The 7,775-nt window shown below is 45.3% G+C and overlaps 1 long non-coding RNA gene across 2 annotated transcripts; it reads left to right on the top strand.

Annotated features, from left to right (window-relative positions):
* Window positions 1-574: 574 nt before the first annotated feature.
* On the top strand, window positions 575-4,602 carry LOC102018063. Of its 2 annotated transcripts, XR_001236498.1 has the most exons (4): window positions 575-1,038; window positions 1,438-1,919; window positions 2,068-2,158; window positions 3,638-4,602. It is a non-coding gene; the product is annotated as an uncharacterized LOC102018063 (long non-coding RNA). The 2 variants fall into 2 exon arrangements; XR_001236499.1 differs by lacking the exon at window positions 575-1,038 and having other exon boundaries at window positions 1,733-1,919; window positions 3,360-4,602.
* Window positions 4,603-7,775: the final 3,173 nt, after the last annotated feature.

The following is a 7,775-nucleotide window of genomic DNA, read 5'->3' as shown; positions in this document are numbered from 1 at the left end:
GACAAACAGGAAGAAGCCATATGTGGTCACCAGGCCACAGACACATGGAAAAGTTATTTCTGACTCTGCTAAAGGTGTCCTGTCACCCCAAGCAATGCCAAAGGTCATGCTGTCCCCCTTCTTGTATTCACAAGGCAATGTCCCATTGACACCCTCCTAAAAGGGCACAGACCTTAAGGTTAAAATGTTCCCTGCTGGTGTCTCTTCCAGTCTCATCCCAAGCCAGTGGCTTTATCTGTGTTGCCACACAGTCATACCCAAATCTATGTCTGGAGCATCACAGGCCTCCCGCCACTGCCGGCCCTTGCTTCATCTAGCCCAGCCTGGAATTTTCCTTTGAAGTTCTCTTCCCTGCCACTCCCTTACCCAAATCAGCACAGCATGCACATGTTTCCTTCCTTCCTCTCACTGATGCTTCCAAATGCACTTCCCTGGGCCTTCTAATTTCTGTCCAGGTATATTCACACATTCAGTCTGAAGAAACATTCCCAACCTTTGAGTCAGTGAAAATACCACAATCTGGCGGGGTATGGTGGGCAGACATTTAGGTCCAGCTACTCAGGAGGCCTGGGCAGGAAAATGCCATTTCCCATGGCTTCAAGTCCCTCCTCAGAATCTTACTGTGCCCCTGTTTCAAAACCAACGGCAAAGAAAGCCAAACTCCAAAGCAGGGCTCTCTTTTGGTGAGCTCCCACCAGCTCTTTAATCACGTTTAATTTAATTAAATTTGGGACTCTGATTCCTCATCTCTCCCTCTTTGTCTGGACCCAAGAGTTGAGACCAGTGTTGAAGGCAGCATGTTGTGAAAATCTCTGTGCATTATTGAACACTCAGCTGGAACCATTTCCCTCTGCACGTGTTCATGTTATAGCTTGAGTCCATGAGGAAGTTGATGTGGCATTTCACTAGCAGTAAAGGTCCCACGCATTCCTTCCCTCTCTGGCCAAAGAAAACTTGAAGCAGTGGGACCTCAGTGCAAAGGAACATGATGTGATGCAAGAACTGACTCAGGAAACGCTGGTGGACTTCATGCCCCCCGTGAGCCAAGCGCGGTGTAGGCAATTAGGGAGGAGATGGTTAGATGCAGACAGACACCCAGGTCACTCTCCCAGAGATGCTCCCATGTGGCCGGGAGACAGATGTGTGTCCCAGGACAAGCTGCAGGGAAGGGACAAGAAGTGGGTGGCAATGGCACTGGCTGAGAGCGCAGGAGTCTTCCCAGGTCTCTGCACCTGGCGCCTGTCTTCAGCTGCAGGTGGGAAGCTCCCTCATTAGGCTCTGTGCAGTCCTGGCCTCCTCAAGCAGGTGTGGTCTTGGGGAGTGCTGGGCGGAGCTGATGTTCTCCTGAGCTAGAGGGATTCCATCTGTCCTTCCCAGGGAGCTGACCTCACTCTTTCTTGGTTGTGTCCCTGACAGGAAACCTGCTTTCTTTCACAGGTACCTGGCCAATGACCTGGAAGAGGAAAACCAGCTTATCCAACTAGACGTCTTCTTCTTCTTCTATGGGAGGAAGTTTGCCAAGGTTCCTTAGTTCTGCAAGCAATTCAGCATGCACGGAGACACTAGGAGGTTCCTGGCAGAGTGTGAGCAGGTGGGCAGCCCACTGCAGTGGGGGTGTGAGATATCTCCCAACTTGTGGGAAATAAGGGCCCAGAGGTCTGGTTGACAGCCGTGGCCGAGGAATGAGTCTAAGCAGACTTGGACTTGTTATGTCCTCGGTAGACCGAGTGAGTCTCCCCGCCCTGGTTGCCCCTCTCTGCCCCTTCCTTGGTGCCTCCCCTTGGTGATCACACCCCCTTTGCCACGCCCCTAGCCTGCTCTATAAAATGCCTGGTACTTCCGCAATAAAACAGATCTGCGCCATCAGCCTGGTCTCCCGTGTCTTCTCTTCACCACGCTGCCGCTTGCCTCGGGCCCAGGTCCCTCGACCCAAGGAGGTTCAACCTCACCAACTGGGAGAGGGGCAAGAGGAGTTCAGGGGGTGATTTGGGACTAGAAAGACTTGCAGTTGAACAGGGGTGCTGTTTTTGGGGTCATCATCACCTCAATGTCTGCTTTTCTTTCCAGAACCAACTGTATAATCCTGAACTCTGGATGTCTCAGTGAGATCCCACCCTTGCATTCCAGGGACCCTGGGATCCTGAGCACCTGAGGGCAGGTATGTCTACATTTATTGGGAACAAACGGCGTGATGTGCTGTCAATCTAGCAAGTTCAAGATCCCCACTCAAGGACAAGTTTTCATCCTCTTCCCTCCCTGTCTATCTCCTACACACCTTGGGTCAGCATGGTGCCAGACAAGGCTGTCCTCTCTCTTTCCTGAGATTAGGAGGTAGGCATGGCTTAGGCTGGTTGAAAAGAGACCTGTAACAGGATCCTCAAATCTGCCCAGAACCACATCTCAGGACCCTGTATGGAGATCTGCTCATTGCTTCCCATGAGAAGTAGAGGACATATAAGGCTGCGGACACTAGGAAGAGCCTGTCACCTCCCTTTCCTGGAACCACAGCCTGTGTCTCCCAGATGCAGGAAAAGCTTTTATTTTTGCTTTTGTCTTTTCCCCTCTTGTTCAACCCAAGTTTGCTCCACAGAGCCTTTTGCTCACTCACACCCCTGCCCCCAGCCCACACTCTTCACTTTTACTTCCTCAAATAAACTTTTGGTTCCTTTTTTGCTTGTTTCATTCCATTCTTTGTTCAAGGTGAGAAGGATCTGGAATATGTTTAATTGGCAAGTCATATATATAATATATATATATATTATATATATATATTGTTTTTGATATTGGGAATCCAACTCAGGACCTTGCGCGTGCCAGGCAGGTGCATATGCCACTGAGCTATATCCCTGGCCTGGCATGTCATTTATAAAAGGAACAACCTAGTATCATTTCCTTTGCAGTCAGAGAAGTAACCACCAGACACACAGGTCCTGGGAAGGAACCACTGGGTGCTGGGAGCCCCTCAGCCAGACATCACAGAAAGCCCATTTTCCTGGAAGAGCTGTTTTGGTAGAAATTCTTTCACTGTCATCAGCTGGCTCCATGGGACACTATGGAGGAAATATTGTTTTCTGTCCTTAGTGTGCATCAGCCTGTGTAAATTTGCATTTCCACTAAGAATTCAGTTTTTCTCCATCCTCATTAATATAAAGGCTTCCCACCTTGAGGGATGGCAATGGTAGGCATTTATTTACAACAAAGTGAATGTTTTCACTGTGCAGTATTAGATGGAACAGGGCAGATATCCAGAAAGGGAGGAGATGTGTCCCTAAGTGCATGCTCGTTCCAGTCAGCCTGCAGACACAGTGCTTATGGCCTGAGTGCACTTGGGGATCTTCCTTTCCCCTTTCCTCCGCTAGGTGACTTTCTCCTCTTGCACAATGACATATCTTCTTCTAAAGTTGATTTTCATGGACCTTTGTTGGAGTGACAGAAGATTAACCAAGGTCTGAGAACTACAACTGGAAATGATGGTTCAGGATTTGGCTTAAGAATGAAAGGTTAGAAAGCATTGAAGTAACAAGCTACTGGAAACTCTAGTTAGAATTCACTTAGGATGTCAATCTACTCATCTAGAAAATAGGGCGCCATGAAGTCTGACATCGTCTCTGTCTTCCTTCCACATCTCTTGGCCCAGGGCAGATGAGCATTTTAAGCCTGATGACCCAGCTGCCAGTAATGGCAGCCATGGGGGGAAGTAGAGGAATTTCCTGTCCAGACCATGGAGAAGAATGCATACTCTTCCAGAAGGAGCCAATGGACTCGTCAGCCAGACTGTTGGGGCTGGGAACCCACAGAGGGACAATAGAGAAGCTGTTTCCCTGGTGCCATCATCCTGAGCCACGTTTCAATTGTACATGCTCACTATGAATATCAGCTGGAGGATTCATCATGTGTTTCTGAAAAATTATGTAGCTTCTGCAGAGTGAGATAATTTCAAGGTGACTTGCATGGGCTCAGAATGGGAGGGAACTGAAAATAACTGAAAATATTACCTTAGAGCCGTAAGGTTGTCAAGATTGCTTTAGGGTACGTTGTAAATTTCACGGGCTGGTTTTCAGCCTACAGAGCATAGTATTGTTACTATACTTCTTTGAAACATCATGAGTCACCACTTCTTGGCCTTTTCACTAAGATCAAGTGTAGTATCTGTTCTTCTCAGTTTAATATATGATATGCCTTCTATCCAAGGACAAAATATTAAGTGGATTTTTGAGATATGTTAATTAGTTTCATTTATACTAGTAGTTTATCTTAGTTTATGCAAAAGAAAGATTGTGTTATTATCTGTTTCTTTTTTGTAAGAATATTTTTGGGTTATGTCTCTTACTCTGAGCATTTAGAAGATAGTGAGTGACAGTGGAATAACTCTTGTTATACGATTATTCAGTTATGAAATTTTGTGGTTTTCTTCTAAAAAATAAAAAAGAATATGCTATTCTCACAAAGTTTTCTATTTAATATTTCAACTATTTTGTGTGAACAAATACATTCCTATTTAAGGGAGATTTTTTATCTTTCTATCTATTGTACTGATATATGCTTTATCCTTTAGCTATGGGTTAGTACCCCCAATTCTTGTAAATAAATATTCTTATTGTATGCTTGTTCTTCATTATTGAATTTTTTTGTTTGTTTGTTTTGTTTTGTTTTTTTTCTCCGGTACCGGGAACCGAACTCACGACCTTGCGCTTGCCAGGCAGGCGCTTTTGCCGCTGAGCTAAATCCCCAGCCCCTCTTCATTATTGAATTGAGAGCACCGATCTGCAGTTCTTTCATCTGCTTGACTCCTGTGTCTACTATTGCAAAGAGGAGCTGGGTTGTCAACAGACATGTATGTTCCTTGCTCCATAAAGAGGAACGTATCTCTTTCCAGAAAAATCAAACAAAGATGAACTGTGCTCTCATGTTTTCAAACTTTGTGATGGTTTCACGATGGAATGCATGTTGTTCACCACAACATTATTGTTTTTTGGAGGGCTATTTTTGGCATTATTGGGGAACAAACCCCAGGCCTTGTGCATGCAAGGCAAGAGCTCTACCACTGAGGCACATCCCCAGAACAAACTATTAATTGACCACATTTTTTTACTGTGATAGTTTGGAATGAACTCCAGGTCTACACAACTGAGTTTCTTTCTGAGCACTATTTTTTTATGTTTTTTGAGATAGGGTCTTGGTCTAATTCAGGCTGGCCTTGAACTTATATAGCCTAGGCTGGCATGGAAGTTGGAAAATCCTCCTGCCTCAGCCCTTCCAAGTCCTGAGATTACAGGCATGTGCCACAATGTCTGAGATTTTTTTTTCTTTTTGAGACAGGATCTCTCTAAGTCACTCAGATTCCCAGACTTGGCTTCAACTTGTGATCCTCCTGACTGAGCTTTCAGGAGTGTCAGTATTATAGGCCTGGTCACTATGCCTGAGTCAAATTTCTTAATTCTTAACTTGCTTGAAAATGTGACAAATCCTTTACACATCACGAATATTTATGATTCCCATTTTGCTGTCAACATTCCCTTAGTTTTTTAATGTGAGGGTCTCACTATTTAGTCAGGCTGGCCTTGAACTCATAGCAATCCACCTGCCTCAGACTCCCTAGTGCTGGGATTACAAGCACGCACCACCATGCCCAAGATCCCTACTTTAAACAGTAGGAAGACAGATCTAAAATGAAAATTTTCTCATCAAGCACTCATAATTTCTGGATAGTAATTCCTGTCCAAAGGCCAGTGTGTATTTTCCAGCTCAATATACTGTAATCCCTCCTTTCCCTGTTCTAACTTTCATTCCATCAGAGAAACATGGTGAGAATCCTTCTCTTGCAAGAGGCAGCAGCTCATACTCAGAATCACTGAGAGACGCCCACCTCCACCATCAAAAAGGAGGTCTGGCTTAGACCTGGATTCTTTCCATCTTGTTCAAATTCCCCAAACTTCAGTCTGTGCATAGAGTCTTGAGAACACAATTCCAGTTTCTAAATTAGTGAATGTGTTTAGCCTTCTGTTATTATAAGCAAGTCCTCAAATAAAGGGAAGGAATTTGGCCACTTGCTTCTGTGCCAAGATATCAGGGCATGGTAAGAACAGGTGGAGAAACAAATCTCTCCACCTCATGGCTGCTAGGCAGCAAAGACAGTGTTGGGTGAGCCTGGATGCCTTGGAAGCTGCCTGTTCCAGAGAGGCAGAGGGGATATCAGCCCCCGTTTCTAGTCCTCAGATGTCATCTGGCACTGTGACCCAAATGAACCCAAGTCAGGGAACCTCTGCATCTGCCTAATCATTTTTGTCCTTCTCTCTATGACCTCCAGCTGCTGTGCCTATATGGATACCTGACTCTGTCCCCTGTACTGAGGGACCCTGCTGCATCCTCCAGGTCACATTTTACTTTATGCTTGAATCCCATCGGAAACAAAGCTGAGCTCTTTCAGGCCTGGCCTTTCTTGTAAGATTTAGGTTCCTGTGACTAGGTTTCCAGTAGTTCCCCTTCCTTTTACATTTGTCTCTGCTAGGCCAGAGACTGGACCCCCTTTACTCCATGTTGGGCAGAAGCAGCAATCATTCACATCCAGCGTTCATTTTCTTCTTCCCTAGCGTGATCCCAGGGTTTCTGAGTGGCAGAAGTGGAAATTATTCTCAGGGTACATAGGGGGAGACTTGGCAGAGGACACTGGAGGTAGAGACAGAGCCAGTGAGGGTGCAGAGCTGCTAGTGGAGGCCTGGGCTGAGCTTCTCTCTCAGGTCTCTGTGACCACATGGACAACAAGGTTTCAGGAGAGGCCGTCACTGGCCAGCAATCTGAAGTCTGGTTCCCAGGGTCCTCTCAGCCAGGCACTCCTGGCCTGCCCCACTTGGCATGTCACACCTTACCACACTGCAACACCCTCCAACACCTTTCTTGCTTTTGTACTTCAATGGGGATTTGGCTTCCACTGGGCTCCCTGATGCACTCTTCCTGCAAAGAAATGGAATCTGAATGGACATCAGTGAGAAATGGAGTCAGGCCTAAGCTCAGGGTCACTGAATGAGAATCCATGCTGGTAGACCTGGTGTCTGCATTTGCAGTTTTGTGATTAGTGATGACTAATTTTACAAAATATTGGGTTTCAAAGTGTAAATACATTTTTCCTCCCATTACCCTTTCTCACAAACCCATAGCTCTCCCCTTCTTTTCTTTCTCTTGTCTAAAAGCAGTCTCTCTACATTTTCATTTTATCTTTTTCAAATTTCTCCTATCACGGTGAGCAACTGGCATTATTCTTTCTGAGTCGGGCTTATTTTGTTCATCATTTTCGTCTTCAGTTCATTCCTTATTTTTTGTCCAGTATCAAGGTTCTGTTCTTTATTACTGCTAACACTCCATTTTCTGTGCATATGTGTACATGTTTGCATATATTTCACATTTTCTGTATTTATTCATTTTTTGATAGACACCTAGGCTGGTTCAGTATCTCACTCTGGAGGACTGTGCCACAATAAACATAGACAGGCAGGTGTCTATGGAACGGTGACTTTAATTCCTTTGATTATGTGCCAAGTAGTGCTATACCTTGACCAAATGGTAGCTTTATTTTAACTTTTGTGAGGAATGTTCCTACTGATTCCCATAGTGGCTGTACTTTACATTCCTACCCCCAGTGGAGATTTCCTCCTTTTGCTCATATCCTTGCCAGCACTCTTTGTATTTTGCATATGCAGAGATAGCTATGCCAACAGGGGTAAGACGGAATCTGCCTACTTTTTGTTTGTTTGGTTTTTTTTTAGCCAACATCAGATTTA

Source organism: Chinchilla lanigera, unplaced genomic scaffold (genome assembly GCF_000276665.1).
Source record: "Chinchilla lanigera isolate Chin_1 unplaced genomic scaffold, ChiLan1.0 scaffold00059, whole genome shotgun sequence".
In the NCBI taxonomy this organism is placed as follows: domain Eukaryota; kingdom Metazoa; phylum Chordata; class Mammalia; order Rodentia; family Chinchillidae; genus Chinchilla; species Chinchilla lanigera.
This window is presented reverse-complemented; position numbering and strand designations above follow the sequence as displayed.